Raw genomic sequence first — 8,597 nt, 5'->3', positions numbered from 1 at the left:
TTTTGCTGGTTGGTCTTTCAGCCTTTTATATAGATGGAATTTACTCATCGACGCCCTCAAACCCTGTTTAAGTTGAAGTAAGGTTTTGCTCAGCAAAGACTTGTTTCAGAGTCTTGGCAATCATTTTAGTCATTGTAATCTGGGTTATTTTTCATGTAAGCTCTGCAGTTACACTCATGTCCTCTACTTCGGTTTGCAATGAAGTCCAAATTCATATCTCTCATCTATGCAACAGATTTAATATTCTACTCATTTACTATACCATAAAAGGGGTGGTTTTATACTTATATGAACAATGTTCTCCTTTACAAAATTTCTGTTTAATATTCTTGTTAGAGTGAATATATATCAAGGTCATATATGTAGACCTAATTACAATGCTAATTTACATTTTGGTTACACAACAAATTTACACTTAATATACAACAGATGACTTTCTAGCAAAGTTATGTTTACATGTACACAATTACATGAGAAATTTTTTTTATTTGGTATGGTTACATAATCAAAAAACAAAATTATGTATTTTAGTAGCATATCTTAGCATGTATGCCCATTTTGGTAATTATATCTTGCCAAAACACTTTTGCCTTACAACTTACCAAACATCTAGAAATTGCTTTTCGTTCTCACAGCACTTTTAAAAACAGTTTACCAAACACTTCAGCTGCTTCTTCTCATAGCAAGTTCGGAAGTGCTTCATCTCACAGCAAGTTCGAAAGTGCTTATTCTCACAGCACAGCAATCCCAAACTATCTCTAACAACTTACAGCCCATCCACATCTACTTTGGTAGTAGTAGTACAACCAAAGGTCACAAAGACAAATTATTTGCTGCAAAGGTAAGGAAACGACTTGGGTGGTGGTGGTACTAGCTTCAAGAATTCTTCTTCCAAAGAGAGTACTTTCGAGAACATTCTTGAGATTTGATGCCACGTATATTGATTGATAGCATGCCCAATTTCAATGAGTGAGAGGTTGTTATATTCGTTCACGGTAAAAGTGGTAGGCAACCAAGGATCTTTTTTTTTTGAGAATGAATGATTCATTTATTCAAAGGAAACCAGATTACAAAATATGGGAGTAACCGGTGGTGGACATAACATCCCCACTCACCTCCCTACTACCTAAACCAGTTATGGGTCCATCACCAACGATGACTTCCATGAGCCAAGAGGGCCCAACCCCTAACCAAACATGTCGCCCACTATTACGAGCTACAAAACCTGCCACTACATGAGCTGCCACATTAAACCTTCTGGGAACAAAGTGAATACCTTGAATACCCATAGAACCCATTAAGAACCGAATTCTATCAACCACCAATCCTTCAGCAGCAAGGCAACCAAGGATCTTGAAGATCAAGGACATTCATAAAGTGCAACCACTACGGTACGTTCAGAGTTACATAAAGTAAAGAAACAAAATCATGTCTTACATTCATAATTAAGAAAATCAGGTGGGACGCGGACCCACCTAGTCCCAAGGTACAATGATAAAACCAGATTAGTGCTAAAGGTTAAAAACGCAATTCTCAGACGTCGGTGGAAAACCAACTTCCGGTCACCCTGTTTCTTTGTTGCAATTTCTTAGGTAGGGTTTTCCCGTCGCTCCATCGGAAACTCTTTTCCTGAAGTGAGCCATGTTAAGTCTTTTAATTGAGTTTTTTTTTTTTTCTTTTTTTTCTTTTCTACATTCTCTCAAAAAGTCTTTTAATTGGATTTCGCTCTTCATTTTTCTTATATTCAAAGGATTAAGCTTGCTGATATTGTACAAAACTCCAACAACTCAACTAGTGCAATTTAAATTGGTGATTTCAAGGTCAAAGAGAGCAGGTTCTTTGGTGGATTGGTTTACCTTGTGCCAACGCATATTATCTAAAAATAATTTTGCGTTGCTCTTGATGATTGTTTGGAGTCTTCGGAAAGAAAAAGATTATCGGGTCTGGTCTGATAATAAATTTCTCTCCGGCCATGAATCAGATTCTCTTTCAATTGAATTCTTTCTATACGGCTCCACGGGCTGGTTGGCTTAAGGTCAATACAGATGCTGCATTCTCAGGAGGTCTAGGAGTTGGGGCGTTGTGGTGCGTGATAGCAGTCATAGCACTGGTTTGGTTGTTGTAGGAGCCTGCATGTGGTCAACGTGCCTTTGTGCAATTTGCAATGGTGAAGCAAGTAAATGGGTTTCAAGGGTTTGGGTTGAAAGAGGACGCCTGTTTTCTCTGCATTCGAGGGCCTCCGACCTAAAGCACCGAGTGGTTTCCTCGGCCGTGCGAGTACTGAGCACTGGTTTTACAATTCTCTGAGATCGAGCTCCATTTTGATCTTCATTAATTGTGGTCTCACCAATGTATGATCTGTAGGGAGTACGTAATAAGATGCATTTGCAGAGATAGGTGGAAATATTGGAGTATTTATGAGGCAAAATAAGTGACTACATAGGACAATCCCTACCCAAGTTTTGCTCCAACGTACTCCTCCAAGTTTTGTTCATGATTAAGACATGGATATCCTCTTTATTTCGTTGTCAAGAAATGGTCTAGTTTGTTCTTGTTTCTTTGTTTTAGAAAACACCAATATGGGCTAATTGGGCATTCCATGTGTGGGCCTACTTCACTCCACTCCGGGGAAGAAACCGCCATTTTCATATGTAAAGGTAGTGTCAGTGGCTTTCTGAGAATAGTGTTCCACTAACCTCTTCTCCCGCTCTCTCGATTCCAACAGTATAATATATCCTATCGTCTTCCACTGCTCTAGTCTCTTCTATTCTAAAACGCCACCCTCCACCATCAGACTAAAAATAAAAACGATTGCATAAGAAGGGTGTAGAAGAATGCTAAACTTGGAATCGAGGGAGACAGAAAGGGCAATTTTGCAGATCAATGAACAGTAAACCAAGCTTTAGATATATGTATAATTGGCTTTACCCATCAAGGTTAATTAGGCATGCTTATTCAAAGTTTCAAAATTCTTGATGTTCCAATGTTGTCGCTTACAACATATGCATACATGCAACCGTGTTGGTTCTAACTATTCTTATTCTTAATTAGGGTTCTAAATCATTTGAGGAAGATGACAAATTGTCAAATAAGGTTTCCCGGTGTCTTGTTCATGAAGATGATTTAATCATTGATTTTGGGTTTAACTCTTCCAGTCCGTGGAGGATAAGATTTTTGGTTCGTAGTAGCCCCCCAAAAGGATCAAGTTGAAGATTTCTTATTTATACATATATGCATGGCAAAACCTAGCCTATTTACACTGAAATACCTCCTAAATCCTTTTTTTTTGGTCAATCCTATGTCCTAATCCTAGTATGAGTAGTATCGGTGGGAGTTAACAGAACTCTCTATAAACAAAAAACTCGATCGATTTTTCTTTCTTCCGGAACTTCTTGTTAGTCTTCTTCTCAAGCTGAGATGATGGATCGATGTATGTATTTTCACCTTTTTCTTGTTAATTGTTGTTTTTAGCTGGATCATCAATTATACTTAGAATATTGTTCACGTCATATATTTGAAGGCACCAATATCGATGAAAAGGAAAACCAAATACAGATAGATCTGTCGGCCGTCAACACTCACATGTCTGACTTACCCGATCTTGTTATTGACATAATCCTTGGACTCATTCCTACTAAAGCTGCGTTCCAGGTGAGCTTTCTTTGCAAGCAACGGCAAGATGTAGTCTCCTCATTCCCTGTACTCAATTTCAACGAGGATGATGATTTTGACCGCCACAACCTTAATCGTTACCGTCACTACAAACATCAACACAAAAGGTTCATCAATTTCTTGAAGGGCTATTTAGATTATCGTAAAAAGAAGGACCAGAAAGAGCTCCTGAATAAATTAAGTCTTCACATGAGGATGTTTTCGCGTCGAGATTCATCTACCATAACCGAGTGGTTGAAATATGCATGTGAGAGAGGCCTCAAAGAGTTGGATATCAGTCCTAAAATGAGTGTTGACCCAACGAGTTGGATTGTCGGTGAGCGCCCGCCGGAAAGTCTCTACCTCTTCTACATCTTGCCTTGGGTGGCGATTGCTGGTGCAAAATCATCCTTAACTTGTCTAAAGTTGGAGTGTGTGAGAGTTCCGCATCTGCTGCATGTGAGAGTTCCGCACGCTTATGAGCGACTTTTTCCGTCCTTGAAAACTCTATCCCTGAAAACTTCACGGGTTGTTGATCTCGATTCTCTTCTATTTGAGTGCCCATCCATGGAGTACCTGTCATTAACTCAATGTTCGATTGGAAACTCCGAGTTTTATGTTCAATGCTCAAGTCTTAAGTCCTTGGAAATTAAGTATTGCCGTCTTCATGTTATTCGAGTTGATCAAGCCTTCAATCTTGAATCTTTTACATTTCTCTCACCGCCGACATATTCAAGATGTGAAAAGATGATCTTGAAGAATGCCTTCAACTTGAAACATATCAACATTTGTGTTGATTACCTCCGGGAATTTTCTTTATTGGGAAGCCATCGTGAACTAGAGGCCACAATTGACCGATATGTCCATTTGTTCGAGTTCTTTGATGGTTATTTGAATGCCAACGTTTCTGTTAAAGCCTATGAGGCCACAATTTTAGTTGGGGAACTTTTGGACCAAGAATGGTTCTCGTCATATTCGACACATTTTCCGAAGCTGATGACCTTTCTTAGAAAATTTAGAAGCTGCTCGAAAATAAACCTCTACGTTCAGGCTCTCATCATTCCAAAGAATTATAGAAAGATGACCTCCGTTCCACCATTGCCGGAAACTTTCACTTTGCAGGCATGGATGTCGAATCCACCACTAGTGGGAAGTAAAGTCTATTTGGAAATGGAGGACTCCTTGCAATGGATGGCACCACTGGCACAGATATTGATCATGCCGGTGGACGTTGAAGAAGATAGAAAGAAAGTATACGAGCGAGCTAGTCCTGTAGGACATGGACGAATGAGAATGGTATAGAAGATACAAGGTTATGTTCTCCAGTCTGCTTTTGAAGCATTGGTGACTATTTTTAATTTTCCTGTAACACACTGTACTATTGAGCTGCTTATTTCTTTTCTACTCTAGATTTCATGATTCATAACTTCCTGTACTGAAATTGAAGAATAAGAAGCTTAGATATGGTTTGCATGAGAACTTAGTTTTTGTTGATGTGCCCTTTTTATGTTGAATTCCTTTTAATAAAGAAAGAAACCCACTTAAGGATTCTGTTCATAAGATTTTGAGGTGGTATTTTTTTTTTCTTTTTGAAGTGTTAATATTCATCATCCATCATTCCATTGTACCACAGCACAATGCAATTGGTCCTTTTCAGTTCAGATTGGAATACTGAAATCTTGGTTTGTTTCTGGTTGGGGGTATAATAATGTTTATTTATTGAATATTGATTGAATTTGGTATTGACAAGGAATATCACTTTGGTGGTTGCTGGAGGAATGTGATCAAAAGAGATTTGAGGAATCGGTGTGTGTGGAGAAGGTTTGGGAGTGCATTGTGATCATTTTAGCTGCCACTGTGGGCCTCCCTATCAGTTTCTTCTTGCTGGAGGCAACTGCTACTACAAGCTTATGTAGTAGAAGATTGTCTGTGTAGATTTCACTACTGACTAGACTAACAGGACTCACCATTCTTCGGTTTCTCTGCCTTATGTGGTTTTCAGTTCATACCGTTTTTGGAATTTAGATGAATCTCTAGTTCTTTGCACAGGAATTCTTTTTAGATGAAGCTTACACAGCTTGAGTGCTTATCAGCTGTAGTTACTGCCCTATATTTCCTTGTTTAATTCTTTGTTTATGCACATTTCGGATGAAGTGCTCTTGTGTTGGTTTCTGCCTTTCTGGGGGTGTCTTAAGGAATTGCTTTGTAGTAATTATTCAAGGCAACAGGTGGTTTATAAAGATGTCAAGGCGATAGCATTACTTTGTTAATTGTAACTGTTCAAGGTAAATAAATGATCTGTTCTGCAGTGACTTCTTATAAATGTTTCTTTCTTGCTTTATTTTCCTTTTTGTTCTGCTTAAAAATGATTCCTATCCATTATGTTATTAGGAAAAAGAAAAGGATCGGAGCAGCTTATCTTCAACCCATTAGCTATACAAATGGACTTCCTTACGGTGTTCATGCCAAGATAACCATAACTCCGTAAGGCATAAACCATATTCACATATAGGCCTGGGATCGGTTATGAAAATGTCATTTTTTGTCGGAATTGGAACCGGACCGGAAAGCCTATTCCGGTTCGGTTATGATGTTTTTCATAGAAGGAACCGTTATGGAACCGAACCGTTTTGTTCGGTTCGGTTATGAGCTGTTTTCGGTTCCAATTCATTAACAGTTGCTTCTCCTTGCTGTGTTGCAGGTACAATCTCATTTCCAACACTATGAGTACTTGAGCCATATGAAGATGAAGTGACAGATGAGAGTCTGGAATTAAACGAATCGAGTTAAACAGACGCGGATATAACTATATACTAATATACCTAGAAAAGGGACGGGATCGAAAGTTTTCGCATCAACCAAAACCGAAAAATTGAGAGAGAAATTAACTTGAACGAAAAATCAAACTGCCTTACAGTGTTGGGTTCTTGCACCGAAACTTCACCGCCAGAGGAAGAGCGGCAGCTAACAGAAACAGAGAGCCCGAGGGAGGCCTTGTTGTTTCGAAGTGGGGAAAGGGGATTTCGATTTGGGACTTGGGATTTATGATTTCGAAGCACGGAGCGATAGATGAAATGGGATGATTTGATTTTTGCGTTTTTGAATTGAGGAAGAACAATTTTGACTTCGAAAGCTAGGTCTGGAATTGGGGATGAACTAAGGAGCTGTTGAGCTGAGGACCGAGAGAGGAACTGAGGTTTGACTGTTTGAGGTCGTGTTTGATCGAAGTATTGGAACATTAGGTCGAGACGTCGAGTTACAAACGAAACAAGCCTGGGCTTAAGGCAATAGGGCTTTAATTAGTTAAATATATGGGCTTTTATTTGTGGTAGGCCTGCATATCTCAGTTCCTACGGTTCTAATATGTTCACAAACAAGCGAACCGGAAGCGAACCAGAGACATGAAAATGGTCCGGTTCTTGAAAAATGACATGTTTTTAATACTAAAACCCAAACCGAACCGCCGGTTCCGGTTCGATTCGGTCTGGTTCTGTCGGTTCTCGGTGCTAAAGTCCCAGGCCTATTCACATAACACAAATAATTTCATGATTTGCCTGGTGCGAGGGAGCCCCTGTTTTGTATCTTTATAACAAATAATTATGACCATACCATGCAGCTAACATATCGAGAGAGATACGAGGACTGAAAGTAACGTATGTATGAACTCATTTTTTGGTTCCAACTACGATATATCCATATTCAAGATTAATATGTCATGGAAAAGTCACAAAAACTTATGGTAGAACTATACAATAGATCCAGTCACTCTCTCTTCTTCTTATTGCCCAGTTTGCAGGCTCAAACCCATCCATCAGTCACCACCTATGATGCACGGAAATGCAAAAATGCCCGCGTATCCCGTATCGAAACCTGAAAAGGGTACGAAACGCCTCGAAACACGTATCCGGATTTGGAAACGGTTTGGATACGTCCGTATCCAATGCGGAAACGCCAAAATGTAAATAAATCGGAAACGTGGGGGTAATAATGACTTTTTACTCTACAAAAATTGAAAGAAAAAAAATGAGAGAGAGACGCGACCTCAGCCAAAGTTTCTTATGCAAAAATGACCTAGATCGAGATTGTTTCTCTTCTGCAAAAACGAGACCCAGATCGAGATCGCTCTTCTGCAAAAAAGAGACCCAAATCGAGCGACTTCGTCGTTCGATCGTTCCTCTTCTGCTCGGAATCTTTTCTGCTCTTGTTCTGATATTGTTATGCGATGTGTGAATAGCAGCAACCATGGGCTAGCTAGTTCTTATCCTCTTTGCTTTTCTCGATCGATCTGTTTAAAAGCATATAGTTCTTTTAATTGGAACTGTATGCTTTATGTTTCATATATTTTTTTTTCTAATTATATATATATATATATATATATATATTTAATTGGCGTTTCCTTCACGTTTCCGTTTCCTATTACATTTAAGATTTGCCGTTTCCACTTATCCGATCGTATCGTATCCGGGTACTCGTACCCGTTTCGGTGCTTCTTTGGTCACCACCAAGAACCCTAGGCAACCTAGATAACCCGGCCGCTAAAACTTCTCTTCCTCCTACCTATCTCCATCTCGAGCGCCCTTGCCGTCGACTATAATGGCTGGCCATCATCAAGTTCCAGTTCCGGTTCTGCTGGAGGTATTAATTTTACTGCTCCTTTTTTACCCGACTTTCACTGTCAATTTTCTTTTACCAAATGTACGTACGTATCTTGGGCTTGTTTTCCTTTTCTTTCTGACCCGATTAGACCCGACCCGGTTTTTGACCAGGCACAGATCGACGGCTCACGACCATGGGTTTCCCTCTTCAGAAACTAGAGTCAGGTAAATTATATACTGATTTAGGGAGTTTCCAATTTGGGGTTTTCCTTTGCCGTTCGTTTGGATGAGAAAATTATAAAATCCGTAGAAATTTATAAATGATGGAATCTTTAATTCCATCAATCTAAA

This window comes from Rosa chinensis, chromosome 4, assembly GCF_002994745.2.
Source record: "Rosa chinensis cultivar Old Blush chromosome 4, RchiOBHm-V2, whole genome shotgun sequence".
NCBI classification, from domain to species: Eukaryota; Viridiplantae; Streptophyta; class Magnoliopsida; order Rosales; family Rosaceae; genus Rosa; species Rosa chinensis.
Note: the sequence above shows the minus strand (reverse complement) of the source record.